The 13,625-nt window shown below is 33.7% G+C and overlaps 1 protein-coding gene across 10 annotated transcripts in view; it reads right to left on the bottom strand.

The window, feature by feature from the left end:
* Window positions 1–13,625, bottom strand: part of Slc4a10 (solute carrier family 4 member 10) — a 288,459-nt gene that overhangs the window by 201,361 nt on the left and 73,473 nt on the right. The window lies entirely within an intron of this gene.

Here is a 13,625-nt window from a genome sequence, read left to right as displayed (position 1 = left end):
TTCTAGTTTCATTAATAAATTTTTTTCATGAATAAACAATTAAGAATATGCTGAATAATACTGACTTCACATTTGACTTGCTATACCAATTACAAAAGTACTTCATATGATCCACATAGAAGAAAATTAAAAAGATGAGAAATCCCATAATATTTCATTACACAGTGGCCATTGATATTTTAATTTTAGTCTTTTAAATAATGTGCACTTAAAATTATACTAAATTATTTATCTCTATTGAGTATTATAAACATTTCAGTAGTTAGTTAAGTACATTTCATGTAATAGAGCACTTAATGGCTACCTGGTATTTCATCAAATAGAGTTTCCATACTTTATTTAACCATTTAGTCATTTTTCCATTTTCAATAGTATGAATAACAAATAATTATTTATAATTTATTTGTGCACACAATGTTATACTATCTTCTAATTTCTTTGGATAAACTGCACTAAGTGAACTTACTAAATCAAAGAATATAAATTTCCTCTCTGTTTCTGTCTCCATTTCTGTCTCTGTCTGTCTCTCTGTCTCTCTCCCTCTCCCCTTCTCCCCTTCTCCTTTTCTCCCTCTCCATCTCCCTCACCCTCTCTGTTGCTGCTTCAGTTTAGATATGAACATTTTTAAGGTTTTAGATACAGGTTACAATATTTACCTCCAGCAAAGTTACCCATATCTACATTGTTAAGGAAAATCTTTTGTCTCACTGTCTTGACAAACAGGGTCATCATGCAGTCTTTATTTAGAATAATGATCTAAATGCATTATAATAAAAATTAAAGAAATCTTGGCATACTTTAAGACAAAAGCAAAATTAAGGATAATTAAATAAGAAATAAGGACAACAAAAATTTGGTATAAATAAATCCTTCTTGTTTCTGTGTTATAGACAAAGATATAATAATGGCAGGCCCTGGGAAATATACTCAAGCAAAACAAAATAATAAATTTCTAAATTGAAATTACTAAAAGATGGAAAAGGAGACTAAGTAAAAATTAGTAAAAAGAAAAATTATTTTTTCTGTCACTTCTATGAAATAAACAAACTTAGAAACAGAAGTCGCTTACCCAATACAATGCTATATTACTGATTCAAACAAAAGATTGTCTTAGAAAGCCTCTCAAAGGGCTGTGAAATATACCTTAAATGAGGGAATCACTCACAACCAACAAGACTCAAAAACGCCGTGTGTAAAAACAATATTTTTACGTGTAAATTTATCTTCTTTAATCACTATTACAATGCTATGCAAATGACAGGAAATTATAAATTAAAATACACAATGCTTTTTATCTTTTAAAGTTTCCACTCTTAAAAAATGGTAATGATTCTTTCAGTGGAATTTTCTATAAATCTAGCAACCAATGAAATGCAGTCTTAGTAATACTAGTCTCCCATTCATCTATAGAAAATGTGCTCCAGGATTCAGTGAATGCTCAAAAACATAGATAGTACCAAACTATAGGTATGTTTTTCTCCTGTGCATAGTACTTATGATAAAGTTTAACTCCTAAATTAGGCACAATAAAAGGTTAACAACAATAAAGAATAATAAAATAGAAGAGTATAATATACTACAATAAAAGTTACACAAATATGATTTCTCTATTTATTTCCAAAAATTTCAGTTTCATATTTTTCAGCCACAATTGACCATGGGTAACTAAAGCAAAAATAAAAACCATAGATAAGGGACAATTAAAATACTAAAATTGTATTTAAAGTGATAGTTTTAGAAAACTGAAGACAGATTTGTCTTTTTAAAATTCGAATATAGACAAGGTCATGAGTCATAAGTACACATGATTTTTAAAGACAAAAAAAAATAGTAAAGGACAGAGACCTCAAAACATATCCTTTATTTATCAAAAGGACTCATAGGTCTACGGTTAAAAGTACAGGATATAGAAGCAGAATAAATACGTCAAATTCTGGGTTTTACCATGGGATCTGTAGGTGTTCTGTCTATTTTGGATTTCTTATAGGTAAAATGATAACCTTAGTAAGACTGTTGAAAGTATTAAATGTGATTAATACATGGGAAATAACTAAAGGAGCGCTTGTCACAGAGTAACTGTTAAGTGAATGTTTGCTCTCATCATGATAAAAAGGGTAACTTGTTGCAGTATCACAGAGAAAAAGAAAAAATATAGCATAAAATACATTTACAAACTAACCATAGGAATATACATGATTCAGCAGGAGTTTCTACGATCTAAGAATAACAATGTAGATACAAGGTGGATAGTCCAGATCTAGTGAAGCAGACAATGCAAAAAAAATTCATCTCTGTAGTACAACTTTGATACTATAATAGCCCTGAGTGAGACAAACATTAAATAAGTCTTGGATTCACCAATTAATAATCATGAATAAAATGCTAAAAATCCTGAACTTCAGTTTCCTCATTTTTAAAATACAGTTAGTTAATAATAGTAGCTACTTCATAAAGTTATTTTAAAGATTAAATAAAGTATACATAAAACATGCATTATATATATGAAGAACTCATAAATTTCTAAAATTATAAGCATTACTATTTTTATCTCCACTATTGAGGAAAGAATCAATGGCCCATTTAAAACTTTGATAAGATAAAGATATAAGAGCAAGTACATAATGAAAGATGACCAGTTTTTTCCCTTTTCATACCCAATAACTATTTTCTGCATTTATTATTCTCCACATGGCAGTATTTACTTCACACTCCTGAGATAGAAAAATGTTTAAATTAGTGTGGACTTACTTAATGACTATCACTTAATTATCAAATCCAGTAATCATTTTTAAATACTATTTTCAAACTATCTGAATTTACTCTACCACTGGCTAATCAAAAACATCATATGAACATCCTACTCAAGTATGCGATGACCCTCAAGGCTGACTCTGACACAACTTTCTAGTCTCATTAACTACTATCTTTCTTTATCCAGTACTCCACCTAAACCCAGTAGCTCACTAGGCTCAACAATAATTCAATGCTTTAGGCCTGTAGCTTTGTTCCTACTAATGTATCTGTTTAGTTGCTGCTATTTATTAATTCAGACATTTTACAAGTTACCAAACCTCTATAGACTTATTTCTTATCAACAAACTGAACATGTCAGTACCTAGCTACAAAACATTCCCTGAGGATTAGATGAATTAAAAATAAAAAGTAGAGGACTCTCATAAATAGACAGACCAACCAGACAAAAAAAGCTACCAAAGAAATACCAGTACTGAACCAAAGCTTTGAACAAACGGACTAGTAGATATTTACAGAGTGTTCCACCCAACAATAGCAAAATCTACATTCTTCTCAGCAGCACATGGGACTTTCTCCAAAATAGAACACATACTAGCTCACAGCACATACTTAAGTAAATGCAAGGAATTGAAGTTATCCCATATTATCAGATCTTGGTACAAAAAAACTGGAAGTAATTGGCAAAAGAAACTCCAAAACTACATAAACACATGAAAATTAATATCCTCTTGAGCAACTAATACATCACAGATAACATTTTTTTAAAAATTAGACAGTTGCTACAATTGAATAACAATGCCAGTATGGCATATTGGAATTTATATGACACAACAAAAGAAATCCCAAAATGAAAGTTTATATTGGTGAATTCTTACATCAGAAAAACAGAGCAACCTCAAATAAATAATCAAATGTTAAACTTCAAGCATATAGAACCACAAGAATAATTTAAACTCAAAGCATATACAACAGAGGCAATTAGAAAGATTAGAGCAGAAATTAATGCAATTGAGACTAATCAAGTAATTTTTAAAATTCAATGAATTGAAGTTGTGTTCTTATAAAGGTTCAACAAAATAAGACAATTGCTTAGCCAACCTTATGAAAAAAAAGGAAATTACAAAATCTATGCAATTAGAAGTGAAAAAAGTGAGATCACAATGGATCTTGCAGAAATTCAGATCATCAGCAATAGGTTGAAACCTTGTACACTAATAAGATGAGAAATTTAGAAGAAATGGATAGATTTAGAGATACAGATGAATTACCAAAGTTGGATCAAGAAGATATAAAACCTCCAAACAATCCAATATGAGTCAATGATACTGAAGAAGTAATTTAAAAAATCACTACTAACAAAGAAAGTCTAGGCTCTGATAGATTCACTGCTGAATTAGAAATTTAAAGAAAATCCAATGCCATTGCTCCTCAAAATCTTTAATAAAATTGAAAGAGAAGAAATACTTCTAAAGTTATTCTTGGAAGCAAGTACTACCCTGATACCTAAAGCAGAAAAAGACCCAAGCAAAAAAGAGAACTACAAGCCGTGAACACAGACTAATGAAAATAGACCCAAAATCTCAATAAAACACTAGCAAACAGAATGCAGGAAATCAATAAAAAGACTGTATACCATAACCATGTTGGGTTAATCCCAGCAATTCAGGGATGATTCAACACAGAAAAATCAATAAATATAATACAACACATTAAAAAAAAGAACCACAGACAGAAATCACATGATCATCTCAATAGATGCAGAAAAAGCATTTGATGAAGTTCAAAATGCATTCATGATAAAAAAAAATACAAGAAATTGGAATAAACAGTCTATCTCACTGGTAAAAGCTATTTATGATGAACCAACAGTTTCATCATAATAAATGAAACTGAAAGCTTTTACCCTAAAATCAGGAACATGAATGAAATGCCCACCATCACCACTCCTGTTCAATATAGTTATGGAAGCATTAGACAGAAAAATTAGGCAAGAAAAAAGAAATACAAGGAATATGGATAAGACAGAACAAAGTTAAGTTACCATTACACATTAGTCACATGATACTCTACAGGGAAGACCGAAGAAACTCCACCAAAAGACTCCTAGATTTAATAATGAAATTTGGTAATATAGCAGGATACAAAGTCAACACTAAAAAATCAATGGAATTCTTATACACAAAGAACAAACTTATTGACAGAGAAACTAGGGAAATAACATTTTTCACAATATCATTAAGAAAAAATAAAATACTTAGAAATCAATCTAACAAAAGAAGTGAAAAACCATAGTACTCTGAAAAAGGAGACTGAAAAATACATCAGAAAATGGAAAAATATTCCCTGTTCTTTGATAGGCAGAACCAATATAATAAAAATGGTCATACTTCCAAAACTGTTCTACAGAATCTATGCAGTTCTAATCAACATAGCAATAGCATACTTCACAGAACTGTAGAAAACAACCCTAAAATTCATATGAGACCAGAGGAGATCTAGAACAGCAAAAGCAATTCTGGGCAACAAAGATAAGGCAGGAGGCATCACAATCTCAGATTCAAATTTATACTATAAAACCACCATGATTAAAAAAAACAAAAACAAACAAAAATCCCAGCATGGTACTGGCAAAAAAAAAAAAAAGAAAAGAAAGAAAGAAAAGAAAAAGAAGAAGAAAATCAGACCAACAATCAGTGGAACAAATTAAAGATGCAGAAACAACTCCAAGCAGAGTCAGCTACTTTATCTTTGACGAAGAGGCCGAACACCCTCCCTAGAAGACAGATAATCCCCTTAATAAATGGTGCTGGAAAATTGGCTTTCCATGCCAGAGATTGAAACCAGACACATATCTCTCACCATGCATTAAACTAAAATTGAAATGAATCAGTGATCTAAATATAAAAACAAAAACAATCTGCTGGAAGATAAAAGAGAAAAATAATCTTGGCTATATAGGTATAGGAAGAGACTTTAGGAATAAAACCCCTATAACACAGGAAATAATACAAAAAAAAACAACAGCCTCAGTTACACCAAATTAAGAAACTTTCACACAGCAAAAGAAACCACCAACAGACTAAAGACGCAATCCACAAAATGGGAAAAGTTTATTATTTGTTACTTCTCAGGAAAATAACTAATACTTAGAATATATAAAAACTCAAAAAGTTAAATTGCTCCCTAATTTAAAGACCTAATACATAAATGGGCATCTAAAATGAATAGTCACTTCTCAGACACAAAGGTACAAAAAGAAAATTAACACATGAAAAAAATGTTCAAAATTATTGGTCATTTGAGAAATCTAAATTAAAACACTCAGATTACATCTCATTCCAGAAGGAATGACTATTATCAAGAAATCAACCAATAATAAATGCTGGTAAAGCTGTAGGGGAAAAGGAATCCTCCACTGCTGGCGGGAATGTAAGTTGGTACAACCACTGTGGCATTCTGTACAGAGATCCCTCATAAAACCAAAATTTCCATTTGACTCAGCTATTCCCTTTCTAGGTATCTTCCTCAAAAAGTTACAAGCATCATATCACAGTGATATATGCACACCCATGTTTTTAACAGCACAAGTTATAATAGTTAAATCTTAGAAACAACCCACATGCCTATCAATGGATGGACACTACTCTGCAATTGAGAAGGACCAGACATTCTGAAGCATATGGATGCACCTTCAGAGTAATTTGAAGTGAAATAAATCAGACACACACATTTAAATATTGCAGTTTCTCTTGAGTGAAAAACCCAAAGGGTAAATAAAGAGCAAACTGGATGATAGATATTGAGAAGAAAAACATGTTCAGTGCAAAGGGGAATAAGAGAGGAGGGGAGGAAAGGAAAAGAAGGCTGTATGGAAAAAAATAGAAGGATTAAAAATAAAAACCTGGCTTTTGAAAATGGGAAGAGGGAGAACTGGGGAGAAGGGACTGAGAGGAAAAGGAAGAATTAAAGTATATTATGTACAGATACAAATTACTTCTGTTGAATGTAATTATGTTATATGGCAAACGTGTACCAATGAAAATAATATAAAGTGCTTGGAAACTGAGAGTACTTCACAAATGTTGCCACTGCTACACTGCTGCTGCTGCCACCACTGCTGTCATTTTTTCATGCCTTTCTCCTTCATCTCCATAGATCCAAATCCTATCTACACATCAAACTTTAACAGACTTCCGGGAGAACAGGCAGACAGATAACAGCTGCTATGGAGCCTCTCTGAGATACCCAGCTTAGAATCCATGAATGATGCGGTGCGAGAAGTCCTAAGCAAGGGGAGATATACCCTGCTGACCCAGGAACAAACTAAGCTGAGAGAAACCAACTGGAAATGCAATCCTGGTGCTATAACAGGAACAGATAAAATCTCAGAGCGGAAGCTGGAACCCGCACCTCTGGAAGCCACAATTTAGGTTTCCTGCCACTGCTGCTGTGTCTGAATCGGGACAGTGAGGAGAGAGATGTGAAAGCTCTGAGAGTGGGAATCAGCAAAAGGAGTTGAGACCGGAGTGGGTGGGGAGCCCTCCATGGACCTGCAGTGAGTGAGGGAAACAGGGACTCTTCCATGGACTAGGAGGCTCCAAGAGAGGACATTCTGGGACCGGGCAGATTAGCCAGAACAGGACGCTGCAGTGACTTTAGTTGCATATTCCCCTCTCAAGTGGGATTGGTGGGGAGCGCTTGACCTGGGTGACACCACGGACTGAGACCCAGTAGGCTAGCCCAAACCAGGTCCCAGTGCCCGGAGGTGCACCCTAGCAGTAAAGCCTTTAGTAAGTTGACTGACCTGGAGGTACGGGCCCAGCAGAGGCTTCCCAGGTCCGTGTCTCCCTAGTACACTGCAGTTGGTGGGAACACCTAGCCAGTGGATTCAAACAAACTATAACTGACAAAAAAAAAAAAATGGGCCTCCTATTTACACTTATATGGAAAAAACAAAAAAATATGGGAAGAGAGAGCAACAAGAAAGGATCCTCGGCCCCCAATCCTGAGAACACTGATCCAGGAAAGGTAAATACAAAGGATAATGAGGACAGAAAACATGCAATATCAGGCCCGGCACCAACAGACATAAAGTGATATCTCCAGAGCCTCATAGATAAGTTCAAAAGTAAAGTATTTAATGAAATAAAGCAAGATATAAGTAGAATAGTTAGAGAAATACTAAGCACCACCCAAGAAAAAACAGATGGTGGAATGGAAGAACAGAAAAAAGTGGGAGAATTGTTTGATGGAGAAAATAGAGAAAACATAGAATACATGAAGCAGATTCAAAGAGATTACCAGGAAACTAAAAACTCTATTGAAAGCTGGCATAACAGCTTGAAAGAAACTAAGGATAGATTATCTGAGCTGGAGGACAGAATTGTAACGTGGGAGCATGAAATGAAAAACTTCTTAAAAATAACAAAGAAACAAAGAGCAATAATACAAAGGCTAGAAGATGATAAGAGGATCTATAACTTAAGAATTAAGAACATAAAAAAAGAGGTAGGGACACAAACAAATGAACTACAAAAGCTATTTGCAGAAATAATCCAGGAGAATTTCCCTAATTTAGCAAAAGGTAAAGATACTCAGATATATGAGGCATACAGGACCACAGCCACCTACAACCCAAACAGAGCTACACCCAGGCATATAATAATCAAAATTCCAGAAATCCAATATAAGAACAGAATATTAAAAGCCATCAGAGACAAGAAACAGATCACTTGCAAGGGAACACCCATCAGAATTACAGCATACTTCTAGGCACAAACCATCAAATCACGAAGAGCATGGGGGGAAATAATTCAAGCTTTGAAAGATAATAACCTCCAGCCAAGATTGATATATCCTGCACAACTATCCCTAGAAATTGATGGAAAAACAAGGTGCTTCCAGGATAAAGAGGAACTAGGGAAATATGCAACCACCAATTCAACTCTACAGAGAATACTGCAGGATATTCTAAAAAAGAAAAATACCAAGATTCCAGAAATAGTGGCAGAGAAGCCACAATGAATGGAGCAGAAAGTGAAATGAAGAAGACAAACTGACAACTAATGACAGAAAAAGAGCTCAACAGAAATAAGGCAGAGAAGGGTAGATGGTTGGAACAGCTATTTTGGAGAAAACAAGACATCATAATAGCTAGTGCTGATTTAATATCATCTTGTTTTGAAGTCCCATCAAGTTTTTGTTCTTCTGTCTCCATAGGTCTTAACATGTTGTATCTTATTAGATTTTATTATATGTGATAATATAAATAAAAACTTTTATAGACAAGGAGATTATACAGAAACCATCGTTCATTTTCTGTTAGTTGATTCTAAATACCTTGTAATAATGTCATTCCCTTGAATGGTTTTACATTGTTTTGATATGTTTGATGCTACAGTATACGAAGTTATACTCAAAGATTTCAAGGAAAGAGACAACATGATAACTACTTTTATGTTGGGATTATCTTGTGGTGAAACACTATTTTGCTTAAATGGTTATGTTTTGACCTGTGCTGTTTTGTTGTTATGCCCTCTTTTATCTTGATCTCCATTTTATTATTTACTTTTTTATTTTTATCCTTTTAAATAAGGGAAAAATTTAAAAATAGCAGGATATATCATAGTAACCCACTTTGATTTCCTATTAACTTGATTGAAACCCTATAATCCTCTCACCATCTTGTTTTGACTGATTTTCCTCTATTCTGCTTTGCTTGATAGTACCAAGTTCGAAAGTATAGGCAACAACTGTGAAGATAATAAGATTCATTATGACACCCATTCTGGTTGACTATTATCTTCTTTTGAAGACCTGTAATGTCTCCAATGTTTTGGTTTTATTGGTTTTGTTCTTTACTGGTTTGTTCAATTTTATTATAACTGATTGATATAAGCAATTCTTTTTAAGATAGCAAGAGGCATTATGGTAACCATTATTGATCATCTTATATTATGTTTTTACATTATATATTATGTCCATCCTTTTGATTTGACTGACTCTGTTCTGTTATGCCACATTTGGTTTTACTCTCTTCAAAAAAAAGGGAATAAGAACTGTGGGAGTAATAAAACCCAAAATGTGTAATTGTCATTGTACAAAAGAGAGGAAAAGAAAGTGCTCTAAACGATATAACTGCATGTTTAAGTGTATAAGATAACGATATTACTGAGTTTCACTGGATCATTGAACAGAACTGTTTGCAGTCTCACTGTTTGAATGTTCACTTTATATGCTTTAATTTTGTAACTTGAACAAATATTTCTAAGATGACAATATGTAATCTATTAACTAGTGATTTCCTACTGTTTATTTTTTTCTGAAATTCTGTATAACTTGTACCCTTTTTCTGCTTTTTTTTTCTTTTTCTCCTTAAATAAAATTAAAAAAAAAAACTTTAACAAGATGTATCTCCCATGAAACTGTCCATGATTACAGGCTATAAGTCTTAATTCTCTCTCTCACAGCTCTTTCATCCACACGTCAACTTGCTGACTGTTCTGGATTAAGAACTGGTGGTCAACTTAATGCCAGCTGGATTACATTAGCATAGTGCTGAGCATAGATGTTTCACCTGAGGAAAGTTGTCAGCATAAATAGAGACTTGGAAAAGAAGTTATTGCGTTCAGGCGTTGAGGCATTGTGGGATCTCCTATGAGTTACTGTTTGAGGTGTTAGGTTCTCCTGGAGAAGCTTTGATTCTCACATCAAGCATTGCTTCCTGGCTCCGGAGAGAAAGACGTGTGCTGCTTGGTCTCTAGGATGAACTCATCAGGCTGGCTTCCTGGCATGTACTCTACTGTGCTTATCGTCGGAGGAGCTCGGGGCTCCTTGGCTCCAGCACAGAGCCTTCCCTATCAGCACAGCTCCTTCACCCGCTGGCATAGACTTTCTCACTTCCACCAATGACTTTTGGGCCTTCCCTGCACAGATCCATAAAAGAGACTGGTATGAGTCCTTGTTGTAGGCTCTGGACCTCCAGCTAGACTCGTGGGAGGCATTGTCATGAGCTCTGGGTTTTCACCTGGACTCATGTGGGACATTGCTGTGGGATTCAGGCCCTTGACTAAATATTCTATGTCTTTGGTGTTGTGGATAGATTTCCTGCAGTTTCTTGTGTTACTCTGGGTGACTATAATAAAACAGTATAATAAACTCCATGTCCTGTTTTTAATTGGTCTCTACACAACCCCTGACTACAACACTAACCTCTCTGAAACACCTGTATTTTATTCTATTTTAATCTTATCTCTCATTTTCCATTATTAATATCCTTAAGACAAAATTTGTATTTGACCCATTTTCATATTCCCTTACTATTCCTTTATACAGTTTTCTGAATAATGTGTAAAGTAAAATAGATATTGAATTAGTAAAAGAGTGAAATATCTTTTCAGGTCACAAAAATATGCCTTTCTATGTTACAATGGTTGTTTAAAATGTCAAAAGGAAGAGAAGACTGAACGATGATGCAAACAAGGAAAATAAGTGTCAGGTAGCCATTAATTTCTATCACCAAATACTCATCCTATTGCATTCTTGTTCTTTAATGATTATGATGGTAGAATACAGAAACTATCCTGTTAAGAAGCTCTTGAATTTAAATAGTGCTTCCTAAATATAATTACAAATAGTGCTACAACAATTTTAAACATTATGACTCAAGATGTATTCTTACAAACTAGAAAGCATCAGCAAAAGAAATTACAGAAACTACAGGAACACCTGTAGATTAATAACACACTTTTGAATAACTAGTGGGACATTGATATCAAGAAAGAAGTTTTAAAAATTCTTAGAATCAAATGAGAATGGAAAGGGAAATGTAACGTATCGGAATCTGTGGGACACAGTGAAAGCAGTTTTAAGCTCTGAGAACCTCATGGAAAAACAGTGAAACACTAAATAACTTAACATGAATTTCTTTTTATTTTAAATAGAGAAAACAATAAAAATTGTGATACAACATTTCAAAACAATATAGTAGGAGAGTAAAGATGGTTAATGCATTGTATATTGTTTTCTTCAAAGTAACTGCTCGTATGACACAACATTGACATGAAAACTGATCAAACAATTAAGCACAAACTTTTCTTTTCAATGAATTAATTGAAATTAGTATTAGATCTTAATTTTAATAGATATATTTTTGTCTTTTTTTCTTCCTTCCTTGCTCCTTTCCCTCATCTGAGTTTCTCTTTGCTTTTGAACAGTTTCTTCCCATTTCACAATATTTATTGTACATTTTGGATCTTATTTACTCTTTCTGCTTCTTACACAAAGAGGCAATATGATGTTTACATCTGCGAGTCTGGTTTTTTTCACTTATGAGTATGGCCTCACATCGCATCTATTTACCTATAAAAGACTTACGTTTATCCTTTATGGCTAAGTAGTATTCCATCACATAAAAGTACCCCATCTTTTCTTGTCCATTCCTCAGTTGATGTGAATTTAGGATGTTTCCACAATTTAGCTATTACAAATTGTGCTGCTATAAACATGGGAGCACATATATTGCTGTGGTATGATGTTCTCAGTTCTTATATGGAGATACGGCTGGGTTGAATGGACCTCTAATCCTAGCTTTTTGAGGAATCTCCATACTGACTTCCACAGCGGTTGCACCAGTCTACACTCCCACCAACAGTGGAGAAATCCCCAACAGTCCCAACAGCATTTGTCATTGGTTGATTTCTTGATGACAGTCTTTCTTTCTGCAGTGAGACGGAATCACTACTGTTTTAATTTGCATCTCTCAAATGACCAATGAGATTCAACATCTTTTCATGTATTTATTTGCCATTTGTATTTCTTCATCTGAGAAGTGCACATTCATCTCAGACACCCACTTTTGGATTAGATCTTTGAATTTGAAGTCCTGATTTTTTTCAATTCTTTGTATATTTGAGATAGAAGATTTTTGTCTAGGGGACAACTACCTATAATTTTTTCCTTTTTGTGGGTTGTCTTTTTTCTCTCTTGATAATTCTTTTTGTTGTGAAAAAGCTTTCTAATAAGATGAGATCTCATTTGTTGATTCTTTGTAGTATTTCCCATGCGGTTTTCCCAAGAATTTTTTCAGTTACTTCAATACAAATTTCTTTCTTTAGTAAAATATGCACAGAAACAGGAGGACTCTACTCAATTTTTAAATGTTTTAATTTCTGAATTTCATTCAACAATTTTATGGTATTCCTGTCTCAACACTACAATCTCTGATGTTAAACAACTTGAGTAAGTTGGGGGTGGAGGGAAGTTGTGCACAAATAGCAGCACAAACACAGGAGTCCCAGAAGTTTCATGGGAGTTAAGGGTCTTATTCTTTGTGGAAATCTCCATGATAAATTTCTATATTCAAATAATCTGCTCCTGTGGTGACACAATTTTATTTATACTAAACATCCATTATAACAGGTAAGATATAATAAATAGTATAAACCAAGTGCGCTTTTAATAAAATTCCTGGAAAATGTAGTTACATAAAGTCAGAAATAAATGGAAAGGAATTGTCAGCTGGAATGCTCAGCTGTTTCCTCAGATATTTCAAAAATTGACATCACCTTTTTGAATGTGCTGAAATTTTCTTGAACTTGCACCCTAAGAAATACAGTGTTGATATCTCTACTCCAGTGTTCCTTGCAGCATTCTTCACAACAGCCAAGATATAAAAGCAACTGAAGTGTCCGTGGATATATAAATAAAGAAAATGAGGCATAGTCAATGGTACATTGTTTAACCATACAAAGAAAGAAATCCTGCCATCTGCAATAACATGTATGAAACTTGAGGACACCATGTTAAATAGGATAAGCTAGAAAGAGCAAAATACTGAACGATGTCACTTACAGGAGGAATATAAAAGAAAA

Source organism: Cavia porcellus, unplaced genomic scaffold (genome assembly GCF_034190915.1).
Source record: "Cavia porcellus strain 051 isolate PalLab524CR breed Dunkin Hartley unplaced genomic scaffold, mCavPor4.1 scaffold_12, whole genome shotgun sequence".
Lineage (NCBI taxonomy): Eukaryota > Metazoa > Chordata > Mammalia > Rodentia > Caviidae > Cavia > Cavia porcellus.
Note: the sequence above shows the minus strand (reverse complement) of the source record. Positions and strands in the feature narration are given on the sequence as shown.